The 12,011-nt window shown below is 37.0% G+C and overlaps 1 protein-coding gene and 1 long non-coding RNA gene across 4 annotated transcripts in view; one reads left to right on the forward strand and one right to left on the reverse strand.

Moving 5' to 3' along the window:
- CLINT1 (clathrin interactor 1) overlaps positions 1-12,011 on the forward strand; it is a 67,228-nt gene that overhangs the window by 2,907 nt on the left and 52,310 nt on the right. The gene's annotated exons all lie outside the window — the stretch shown is intronic.
- Positions 6,495-12,011, reverse strand: part of LOC125963942 (uncharacterized) — a 59,687-nt gene continuing 54,170 nt past the window's right edge. Inside the window, exon 2 of the long non-coding RNA XR_007476407.1 lies at positions 6,495-9,009. This is a non-coding gene — a long non-coding RNA (uncharacterized LOC125963942). The remainder of the gene's footprint in view (positions 9,010-12,011) is intronic.

Genomic DNA, 12,011 nt, shown 5'->3' on the forward strand with positions numbered 1-12,011 from the left:
TTGATGGGATTGGGCTAGAGTAAGACTTTTGCCAACAATATGCCAATATGCCAACTGGCATATTGGAGGCATGAATTTCTATCAGGGGGCAAAGAAACAGCAGATATTTCATAAGAGTAGATAAATTTTAGGAAGTCATTATCCTCCAGAGACAGTTTCAGCTGAAAAAGGAATTTTGTTTAAATGTGGCAATCAATAAATGTTATATTTAAATGCTTTATGCAGTAAATAAGTGCAACCCATGACTCTGGAAAATTAGGACTTTCATTTAGCATATATCCCTACCCATTAAGGTTTACTTCAGAAAGAAAAATGTGGTCTTTCAAAATGTGTCCTCTGGAGCTACTGTTAGATCCAGCATGGTGGCAGTTCTTAAGTATAATGATATATTTCAAATACTGGCTTTTGAGATTTTATGGAAGGTTGGGGAGGTATTTTCCACAGTTGTTGCACCTGCTGGTGGTATTAAATGGCTCTGTTTTGCAGAACATTGTGGAACTGAGGAAAAGCAGATAAAACCATAGGCCAGCCAGAGCTTGGAGTGCCAGTTTCCTCCCACTTGTACTCGAGTTGCATTAAAGAGAGCTGTGGCAGGAGAGGATAAGTGGCACCACTCCCACCAACTGGGAAAAGCTTGACCATTGTCATCCTTTGACCTGCCTCCCTTTATTTGAGGCTGTAATAAAATTGAACACTTTTATATTTTGTTATCCTGTTTTTGTATATTGTTTATTGTATATTGTATATATATACATTTATTGTATATTGTATATATATACATATACTGTATATATATTGTATATTGTATACAATATACAATTTTGTATATTGTAATTGTTATCCTGTTTATCGTATAAATTTATCGTATAAATTGCTACAGTTCTGTTGTCTTTTTTCTTCAGATTTTGGAAATGCAGTGAAGGTAACCTGGTAGTGGTCAATCAAACTGCTACTTACTGTTCAAGCCCAGCCAATCCTCTTTCATGCAGGGAGTAGTATTAACAGTAAATCTATTTCATCAGTGGCCCCTGTTTTTTTTATGATAGTGATTCAAACAGGGCTGGCCAAGGTCCTAAGGCAACTGCTATAGATACTTCATTTTAAGTTATTCTCTTAAGCATAGCTTGCATTTTTTCCCCCCATAAGTTGATTTTTTTGGTGTTATTTGCATGATTTTAGTTTCTAAATGGTCACATAATGTAATAGAATTGTGGAAGCTACTGATCTAGTCTAGCTGACTCCAGAGGGAGGACCCTTTGCTTTACAGAAAATATTTCATTCAGTTATTTCAACAGATAATACATTTATTATTTCTTGGAATAGTACTGTATTTTCTGAACTTGAAAAATACAATACCTGCCTTCAAGAAATTTGCCACTGCAAATTGGTGCACTTGAACTTATCATTGGTTTTCCACTTCAGTCCTCGGATGTGTTCCCCCTATTTCCGTATCTTACCAGTAAATCTCTGTTCAGTTTGCTTCTTAGAACTTGAAAACAAAGGTGATTTTCAGCTTTCTAGTTTCCCCCTATCAACTTTTCTTTAAACCAGTTGTTATTGCTGAAACAGTAAATTCATTATCCTTCCTTCCTCTCTTCTAGTAACTGGACACAAGTAGATATTAAGAATTTAATTGCAAAGAAAGATGATTTTATCTTTGCCAGCATTTCTTAGGAGTGATTTTCTGTAGTTCAAATTAGTCTGTTTAGTACCATTGCCAAGGTGCTTTTAAAAAGCTCTTAGCTGCCTCTTACATTTTCCTGTGCCCTTCCTGTTTTCAAGTAGTTTTTCATTTGTTTACTATGCATCCACTCAAAGTATTTGGCCTTTTTAATTTTAAGTACCACTTAATAGTACTCACTCCTAGGTTTTACAGTATGACTCCACAGTTGAACCTTTTTCTATGCTCTTGTATTATTTTCTTACTTATTTCCAATGTTTATTTAATATTTCCTTTAAGAAAAAAAGGAAGAGTATAGGCAGCTTAAATAACTTTTTTTAGTTTTGAAGAAATTTTATTGTTTAATATTTAGATCTGTCTGGTTGGAATTTACTTTTTGCCTTTTATTATGGAAGATTTCAAATATATCCAAAACTGGAGGGACTGTTGTAATGAACCTCTGTGTACACAGACCTAACTTCAACAGTCTGACTAGTCTTGCTTTATCTGTGCCTCTGCCTCCTACCCCCACTCCGTATTATTTTGAAGCAAATTCCTCACACTGTATCATTTCATCTATAAGTATATCAATCTACAAAAAGTAAAGAGTCAACTTTTTTTATCATAACCATAATACCATTATCACACCTTTTAAAAAGGATGATTACTTAATATCAAATGCCCAGTCAGCATTTGTTTCTCATTTGCCTCATGATTCCTCTTTGATGTTTCTGAGTTGGTGGGTATATCTCTTGATTCTTTTAATGTGTAGGCTCAATCTCTGTCTTCTTTTTTTCCCTCTTAAGGTTTACGTGTTAAAGAAACAGTTTTTTGTACTTTCCTCAGTTTGGTTTTTGCTAATTGGATCCCATAGGGTTTTTAAAGTGTTTTTCTAACCTCTGTATTTCCTGCAATTTGGTGATTTTATCTACTCACTTGATAAATTCAAGTTCCAATTTGGGGGGCAGCAAGACTACTTCATAGATTCAAAGTACATTTTTAGTACTTGTAATGGGTCTTATGTATAAAGATTTAGCTCTCTTTAGTCTCAGCTGACGTTACTTAACATTCTGGGACAATGTATTTAACTGTTTATTCTTTTTTTTTCCTAACGTGTCACTGCATATGAGCTTTCATTGTTTAGTCTAATTATGTGATTGTGTGCATATATATATATATTTTTAAATATATTTATTTATTTATTTTTGGCTGAATTGGGGCTTTTTTGCTGCGCGCGGACTTCTCATTGCAGTGGATTCTCATATTACAGAGCACGGGCTCTAGACGCGCGAGCTTCAGTAGTTGTGGCACACAGGCTCAGTAGTTGTGGCTTGTGGGCTCTAGAGCACAGGCTCAGGAGTTGTGGCACTGGGGCTTAGTTGTTCTGCAGCATGTGGAATCTTCTCGGACCAGGGCTTGAACCCATGTGGCCCGCATTGGCAGGTGGATTCTTTTTTTTTTTTCTGACTGGTGACAGTGTTCTTTATTCTTTTCCTTCTTTTCTACTAATTTTTTTTTTTTGCGGTACGCGGGCCTCTCACTGTTGTGGCCTCTCCCATTGCAGAGCACAGGCTCCGGATGCACAGGCTCAGCGGCCATGGCTCACAGGCCCAGCCACTCCGCAGCATGTGGGATCCTCCCAGACTGGGCACGAACCCGTGTCCCCTGCATCGGCAGGAGGACTCTCTACCACTGCGCCACCAGGGAAGCCCTCTACTAATTTTTTTTTTTAACATCTTTATTGGAGTATAATTGCTTTACAATGGTGTGTTAGTTTCTGCTTTATAACAAAGTGAATCACCTATACATATATCCCCATATCTCCTCCCACTTGCGTCTCCTTCCCACCCTCCCTATACCACCCCTCTAGGTGGTCACAAAGTGCCCAGCTGATCTCCCTGTGCTATGCAGCTGCTTCCCACTAGCTATCTGTTTTACATTTGGTAGTATTTGTAAGTCCATGCCACTCTCTCACTTTGTCCCAGCTTACCCTTCCCTCTCCCCGTGTCCTCAAGTCCATCCTCAACGTCTGCATCTTTATTCCTGTCCTGCCTCTGGGTTCTTCATTACCTTTTTTTTCTTAGATTCCATATATATGTGTTAGCATACGGTATTTGTTTTTCTCCTTCTGACTGACTTCACTCTGTATGACAGACTTTAGGTCCATCCACCTCACTACAAAAAACTCAATTTTGTTTCTTTTTATGGCTGAGTAATATTCCATTGTATATATGTGCCATATCTTCTTTATCCATTCATCTGTCGATGGACACTTAGGTTACTTCCATGTCCTGGCTGTTGTAAACAGAGCTGCAATGAACATTGTGGTACATGACTCTTTTTGAATTATGGTTTTCTCAGGGTATATGCCCAGTAGTGGGATTGCTGGGTCCTATGGTAGTTCTATTTTTAGTTTTTTTGAGGAACCTCCATACTGTTCTCCATAGTGGCTGTATCAATTTACATTCCCACCAACAGTGCAGGATGGTTCCCTTTTCTCCACACCCTCTCCAGCATTTATTGTTTCTAGATTTTTTGATGATGGCCATTCTGACTGGTGTGAGGTGATACCTCATTGTAGTTTTGATTTGCATTTCTCTAACGATTAGCGATATTGAGCTTTCTTTCATATGTTTGTTGGCAATCTGTACATCTGCTTTGGAGAAATGTCTGTTTGGCTCTTCTGCCCATTTTTGGATTGGGTTGGTTGTTTTTTTGACATTGAACTGCATGAGCTGCTTGTAAATTTTGGAGATTAATCCTTTGTCAGTTGCTTCATTTCCAAATATTTTCTCCCATTCTGAGAGTTCTCTTTTGGTCTTGTTTATGGTTTCCTTTGCTGTGCAAAAGTTTTTAAGTTTCATTAGGTTCCATTTGTTTATTTTTGGTTTTATTTCCATTTCTCTAGGAGGTGGGTCCTAAAGGATCTTGCTGTGATTTATGTCATAGAGTGTTCTGCCTATGTTTTCCTCTAAGAGTTTGATAGTGTCTGGCCTTACATTTAGTCTTTAATCCATTTTGAGTTTACTATTGTGTATGGTACTAGGGAGTGTTCTTATTTCATTCTTTTACATGTACCTGTCCAGTTTTCCCAGCACCACTTATTGAAGACGCTTTTTCTGCATTATATGTTCTTGCCTCCTTTATCAAAAATAAGGTGACTATATGTGTGTGAGTTTATCTCTGGGCTTTCTGTCCTGTTCCATTGATCTATATTTCTGTTTTTGTGCCAGTACCATACTGTCTTGATTACTGTAGCTTTGTAGTATAGTCTGAAGTCAAGGAGTCTGATTCCTCCAGCTCCGTTTTTCTTTCTCAAGATTGCTTTGACTATTCGGAGTCTTTTGTGTTTCCATACAAATTATGAAATTTTTTGTTCTAGTTCTGTGAAAAATACCAGTGGTAGTTTGATAGGGATTGCATTGAATCTGTAGATTGCTTTGGGTAGTATAGTCATTTTCACAATGTTGATTCTTTCAATCCAAGAACATGGTATATCTCTCCATCTGTTTGTATCATCTTTTAATTTCTTTCATCAGTGTCTTATAGTTTTCTGCATACAGGTCTTTTGTCTCCCTAGGTCAGTTTATTCCTAGGTATCTTATTCTTTTTGTTTCAGTGGTAAATGGGAGTGTTTCCTTGATATCTCTTTCAGATTTTTCATCATTAGAGTACAGGAATGCAAGAGATTTCTGTGCATTAATTTTGTATCCTGCTACTTTCCCAAATTCACTGATTAGCTCCAATAGTTTTCTGGTAGCATCTTTAGGATTCTCTATGTATAGTATCACGTCATCTGCAAACAGTGACAGACTTACTTTTTCTTTTCTGCTTGGGATTCCTTTTATTTCCTTTTCTTCTCTGATTGCTGTGCCTAAAACTTCCAAAACTACGTTGTATAATAGTGGTGAGAGTGGATAACCTTGTCTTGTTCCTGATCTTAGTGGAAATGGTTTCAGTTTTTCACCATTGAGAATGATGTTGGAGTGAGTTTGTCTTATATGGCCTTTAATATGTTGAGGAAAGTTCCCTCTATGCCTACTTTCTGGAGGGTTTTTATCATAAATGGGTGTTGAATTTTGTCAAAAGCTTTTTCTGCATCTATCAAGATGATCATATGGTGTTTCTCCTTCAATTTGTTAATATGGTGTATCACATTGGTTGATACTAAAGAATCCTTGCATTCCTGGGATAAGGCCCACTTGATCATGGTGTATGATCCTTTAATGTGCTGCTGGATTCTCTTTCTCAGTATTTTATTGAGGTTTTTTGCATCTATGTTAATCAGTGATATTGGCCTGTAGTTTTCTTTCTCTGTGACATCTTTGTCTGGTTTTGGTATCAGGATGATGGTGACCTCACAGAATGAGTTTGGGAGTGTTCCTCCCTCTGTAATATTTTGGAAGAGTTTGAGAGGGATACATGTTAGCTCTTCTCTGAATGTTTGATATAATTTGCCTGTGAAGCCATCTGGTCCTGGGCTTTTGTTAGTTGCAAGATTTTTTTTTTTTTTTTTTTTTTTTTTAGTTGCAAGATTTTTAATCAGAGTCTCAGTTTCAGTGCTTGTGATTGGTCTGTTTATATTTTCTATTTCTTCCTGGTTCAGTCTTGGAAGGTTGTGCTTTTGTAAGAATTTGTCCATTTCTTCCAGGTTGTCCATTTTATTGGCATAGTTGCTTGTAGTAATCTCTCATGATCCTTTGTATTTCTGCAGTGTCAGTTGTTACTTCTCCGTTTACATTTCTAATTCTATTGACTTGAGTCTTTTTCCTGTTTTTCTTGATGACTCTGGCTAATGGTTTATCAATTTTGTTTATCTTCTCAAAGAACCGGCTTTTAGTTTTGTTTATCTTTGCTATTGCTTCTTTCATTTCTTTTTCATTTTAATTTCTGATCTGATCTTTATGATTTCTTTCCTTCTGCCAACTTTGGGTTTTTTTACTTTTTCTTTCTCTAATTGCTTTAGGGATAAGGTTATTTGAGATGTTTCTTGTTTCTTGAGGAAGGATGTATTGATATAAACTTCCCTCTTAGTACTGCATTTGCTGCATCCTATAGATTTTGGGTCGTTGTGTTCTCGTTATCATTTATTTCTAGGTATTTTTTGATTTCCTCAGTGATCTCTTGGTTATTAAGTAGTGTATTGTTTAGCCTCCATATATTTGTATTTTTTAAAGATATTTTCCTGTAATTGATATTTAATCTCATAGCATTGTGGTCAGAAAAGATAATTGATACTATTGTAGTTTTCTGAAATTTACCAAGGCTTGATTTGTGACCCAGGATATGGTCTATCCTTGAGAATGTTCCATGAGCACTTGAGAAGAAAGTGTATTCTCTTGTTTTTGGATGGAATGTCCTATACACATCAAATAAGTCTGTCTTGTTTAATGTATCATTTAAAGCTTGTGTTTCCTTATTTATTTTCATTTTGGATGATCTGTCCATTGGTGAAAGTGGGGTGTTAAAGTCCCCTACTATGATTGTGTTACTGTTGATTTCCCCTTCTATGGCTGTTAGCATTTGCCTTATGTATTGAGGTGCTCCTATGTTGGGTGCATAAATATTTACGTTGTTATATCTTCTTCTTGGATCGATCCCTTGATCATTATGTAGTGTCCTTCTTTGTCTCTTCTAATAGTCTTTATTTTAAAGTCTGTTTTGTCTGATATGAGAATTGCTACTGCAGCTTTCTTTTGATTTCCATTTGCATGGAATATCTTTTTGCATCCCCTCACTTTCAGTCTGTATGTATCCCGAGGTCTGAAGTGGGTCTCTTGTAGATGGCATATATACGGGTCTTGTTTTTGTATCCATTCAGCCAGTCTGTGTCTTTTGGTTGGAGCATTTAATCCATTTACATTTAAGGTAGTTATTGATATGTGTGTTCTTATTACCATTTTCTTAATTGTTTTGGGTTTGTTATCGTAGGTCTTTTTCTTCTCTTGTGTTTCTTGCCTAGAGAAGTTCCTTTGACATTTGTTGTAAAGCTGGTTTGGTGGTGCTGAATTCTCTTAGCTTTTGCTTGTCTTTAAAAGTTTTAATTTCTCCGTCAAATCTGAATGAGATCCTTGCTGGGTAGAGTAATCTTGGTTGTAGTTTTCTACTTTCATCCCTTTAAATATGTCCTGCCATTCCCTTCTGGCTTGCAGAGTTTCTGCTGAAAGATCAGCTGTTAACCTTATGGGGATTCCCTTGTATGTTGTTTGTTGCTTTTCCCTTGCTGCTTTTAATATTTTTTCTTAGTATTTAATTTTTGATAGTTTGATTAATATGTGCCTTGGCGTGCTTCTCCTTGGATTTTTGCTGTATGAGATTCTCTGCGCTTCCTGGACTTTATTGACTATTTCCTTTCCCATACTAGGGAAGTTTTCAACTATAATCTCTTCAAATATTTTCTCAGTCCGTTTCTTTTTCTCTTCTTCTTCTGGGATCCCTATAATTCAAATGTTGGTGCGTTTAATGTTGTCCCAGAGGTCTCTGAGACTGTCCTCAGTTCTTTTCATTCTTTTTTTCTTTATTCTGCTCTGCAGTAGTTATTTCTACTATTTTATCTTCCAGGTCACTTATCCGTTCTTCTGCCTCAGTTATTCTGCTATTGATCCCTTCTAGAGAATTTTTAATTTCATTTATTGTGTTGTTTATCACTGTTTGTTTGCTCTTTAGTTCTTCTAGGTCCTTGTTAAATGTTTCTTGTATTTTCTCTATTCTATTTCCAATATTTTGGATCATGTTTACTATCATTATTCTGAATTCTTTTTCAGGTAGACTGCCTATTTTCTCTTCATTTGTCAGGTCTGGTGAGTTTTTACCTTGCTCCTTCATCTGCTGTGTGATTTTCTGTCTTCTCATTTTGCTTAACTTACTGTGTTTGGTGTCTCCTTTTCGCAGGCTGCAGGTTCGTAGTTCCCGTTGTTTTTGGTTTCTATCCCCAGTGGCTAAGGTTGGTTCAGTGGGTTGTGTAGGCTTCCTGGTGGAGGGGACTAGTGCCTGTGTTCTGGTGGATGAGGCTGGATCTTGTCTTTCTGGTGGGCAGGTCTATGTCTGGTGGTGTGTTTTGGGGTGTCTGTGGCCTTATTATGATTTTAGGCAGCCTCTGTGCTAATGGATGGGGTTGTGTTCCTGTCTTGCTAGTTGTTTGGCATAGGGTGTCCAGCACTGTAGCTTGCTGTCGTTGAGTGCAGCTTGGTCTTAGCATTGAGATGGAGATCTCTGGGAGAGCTTTGGCCATTTGATATTACGTGGATCCAGGAGGTCTCTGGTGGACCAATGTCCTGAACTTGGCCTTCCACCTCAGAGACACAGGCCTGACACCCGGCTGGAGCACCAAGACCCTGTCAGTCACATGGCTCCGAAGAAAAGGGAGAAAAAAGAAAGAAAATAAATAAAATAAAGTTATTAAAATAAAAAAGAATTATTAAAAATAAAAGAATTTAAAAGTAATTTTTAAAAATGGACAGACAGAACCCTAGGACAAATGGTAAAAGCAAAGCTGTACAGACAAAAATCACACAAAGAAGCATACACATACACACTCACAGAAAGAGAATAAGGAAAAAATATATATATATCTTTTTCCCAAAGTCCACCTCCTCAATTTGGGATGATTTGTTGTCTCTTCAGGTATTCCACAGATGCAGGGTACATCAAGTTGATTGTGGAGATTTAATCCGCTGCTCCTGAGGGTGCTGGGAGAAATTTCTCTTTCTCTTCTTAGTTCGCACAGCTCCTGGGGTTCAGCTTTGGTTTTGGCCCTGCCTCTGCCTGTAGGTCGCCTGAGGGTGTCTGTTCTTCGCTCAGACAGGACGGGGTTAAAGGATCAGCTAATTAGGGGGCTGTGGCTCATTCAAGCTGGGGGGAGGGAGGGGTACAGAATGCGGGGCGAGCCTCTGGCGGCCAAGGCTGGCATGATGATGCAATGGGGCAGGTGGATTCTTAACGACTGTGCCACCAGGAAAGTCCCATCTATATATTTTTATAGTAATTTGCTAGCTATCCACACTTTTTTTATTAAATTTTTTTTGGCTGCTTTGGGTCTTTGTTGCTGCATGCAGGCTTTCTCTAGTTGTGGTGAGCGGGGGCTACTCTTCATTGTGGTGCACAGCCTTCTCATTGTGGTGGCTTCTCTTGTTGCAGAGCACGGGCTCTAGTCCCATGAGCTTCAGTAGTTGTGGCAGGCGGGCTCAGTAGTTGTGGCTTGCAGGCTCAGTAGTTGTGGCACACAGGCTTAGTTGCTCTGCGGCATGTGGGATCTTCCTGGACCAGGGCTCGAACCCATGTCTCCTGCATTGGCTGGCGGATTCTTAACCACTGCGCCACCAGGGAAGTCCTATACACACTTTTATATTTAGACACCTCCATGTGATGTTTACTGGATCTGGGAAGAAGTGTGGTTCAGAGATCGGAACTGGATTGAAATCTTAGGTCCACCACTAAGAAATAGTGATCTTGGGGATTGGGACAGTATCTCCAAACTTTCCCATCTATAAAATAGGATGGTATTTATTTTACAGGGTTCTTGTGAGGATTATATTTATGTGAAACACTTAGCATAGCACTTGACATAAAATAAAGTCTTGAAACACTGTCATTATTGTATAATTAAAAAAGTAATTTATAACAATTTATAACGTGTAGAGAAAAGTGAAAGGAATATAGTGTTTGAAGGAGTAAAGAAAATGTCAAAGTAGATTATTTACAAGTATATAAGAGCTGTGTCTTAATCCATAAATCATCATTTTCAATGTATATTCACCTCAATAGACATGTAAGCAATGTATAGGAGAACTATAAAAATATCTCTAATATGTGCCTTATGTTGTGTTCACCAAATCACAAATGCCTTTAATATTGTAAAGCATATTACAGAAATAACTCTTTCAAAAGACATAAGTAAGGAATAAAGTCTTTGGAAGGACATATTGCATTTCCATCTGCTAATTTTTATTCAGCTTGTTTTGTATTTTCTCAAGATTTTAAAGATGCTGCTAATCTAAAATATTTCTTCTAAAATATAAAAAGATATATTTTGTGAGGGCAATTTGAAGTTGACAGTCTATCTTAAAGAAACTGAACAAAATCAAGAAAAAGAATCCTCTAAAATGTGATATCCAATTCATAATCTCTGATAATGGATGAGCAGTATATAGAAGGAAAGCACATTGCAGTGTGCTTTCCAGTTTTTCAGTACACTCTCCCAAACTGGCAAGAAATTCCTTTGGCTTACCAGAGCCCTTTAGCCAGGTAATTTCATACAGGTAAAATAACATAATGCATTCCCATGTATTGATAGCTCCTCATGACTATGACTATAGTAAATATGAGTGATTTTGTTAATGTGCAACAATAGCCAAGAGTGTTTTGTACTTAAGAGAAGTCTAGTTAGCCAATTATTTTGGAGTGTCTTCTCTTGACATACGAATTGTATTTAGTTTAGAAATTCTTAGGAGAGTAAATTCTACCTAATTCTAATATAAATAATTTTTTTATAACTTCCACACAAACTCACCATTATGTGATAAACGTGTATGTATGCATTTAAAAATGTTTCACTCAAAAAAATTCTCGTCCAGATAGGGTTTTTTTTTTTTGGCCATGCCACATGACTTATGCAATCTTAGTTCCCCGACCAGGGCTTGAATGGGACCCTCTCAGTGAAAGCATGGAGTCCTAATCACTAGCCTGCCAGGGAATTCCCTTAGGTAGCTTTTATTTTTATAATAGAAAGAAGACATATATTTAAAATTCAATTTCTTATTTTTCTTGCTATTTGTTTCTATGCAGTTTTAGCAGTTTTAGCAAATCATTAAAGAACAGTGCATATTCATCACTTGTAATTTTTAAAAGTGACTTAAGATTGTATGATTAAAACTTTTTACTTGAAGTTAAACCATAATGGTTAAAAATAATATCCTTAGTTTGATATGTTTGGTTTATAGTTATAAGTTTGGTACTGAATGGGTTTCTGAAGTGTGGCTCATTTCTCATGAAGCCAAATAAAAATTTTAATCCTATAATCTGTTCCGTCTGCTGCCTCTGGGATATAAGCTCGTTGAGGGCGGGGACTTCGTTTTGTTTACTGCTATATTAGTTACTCCAAGTACAGTGTGTGACGTACAGTAGGTGTTCAGTAAATATTTTTTTGAATGAGTATGTTAAATTTGGTAAGTTTTATATTACTGAGGAAATCTTTTAAGTACAGATATTTCTAATAAAAACAAATCGTTATTGAGCATTTGTCATGTGCCAAGAACAATAGTGACAACATTATTATTATTCTGAATTTGTGGTTGAGGAAAATGACCACAGAGAAGTCCAGAAACTTGCCCGAAGTAACACATCTAGAAAATAG

The sequence above is a fragment of the Orcinus orca genome, chromosome 3 (assembly GCF_937001465.1).
Source record: "Orcinus orca chromosome 3, mOrcOrc1.1, whole genome shotgun sequence".
NCBI lineage: Eukaryota > Metazoa > Chordata > Mammalia > Artiodactyla > Delphinidae > Orcinus > Orcinus orca.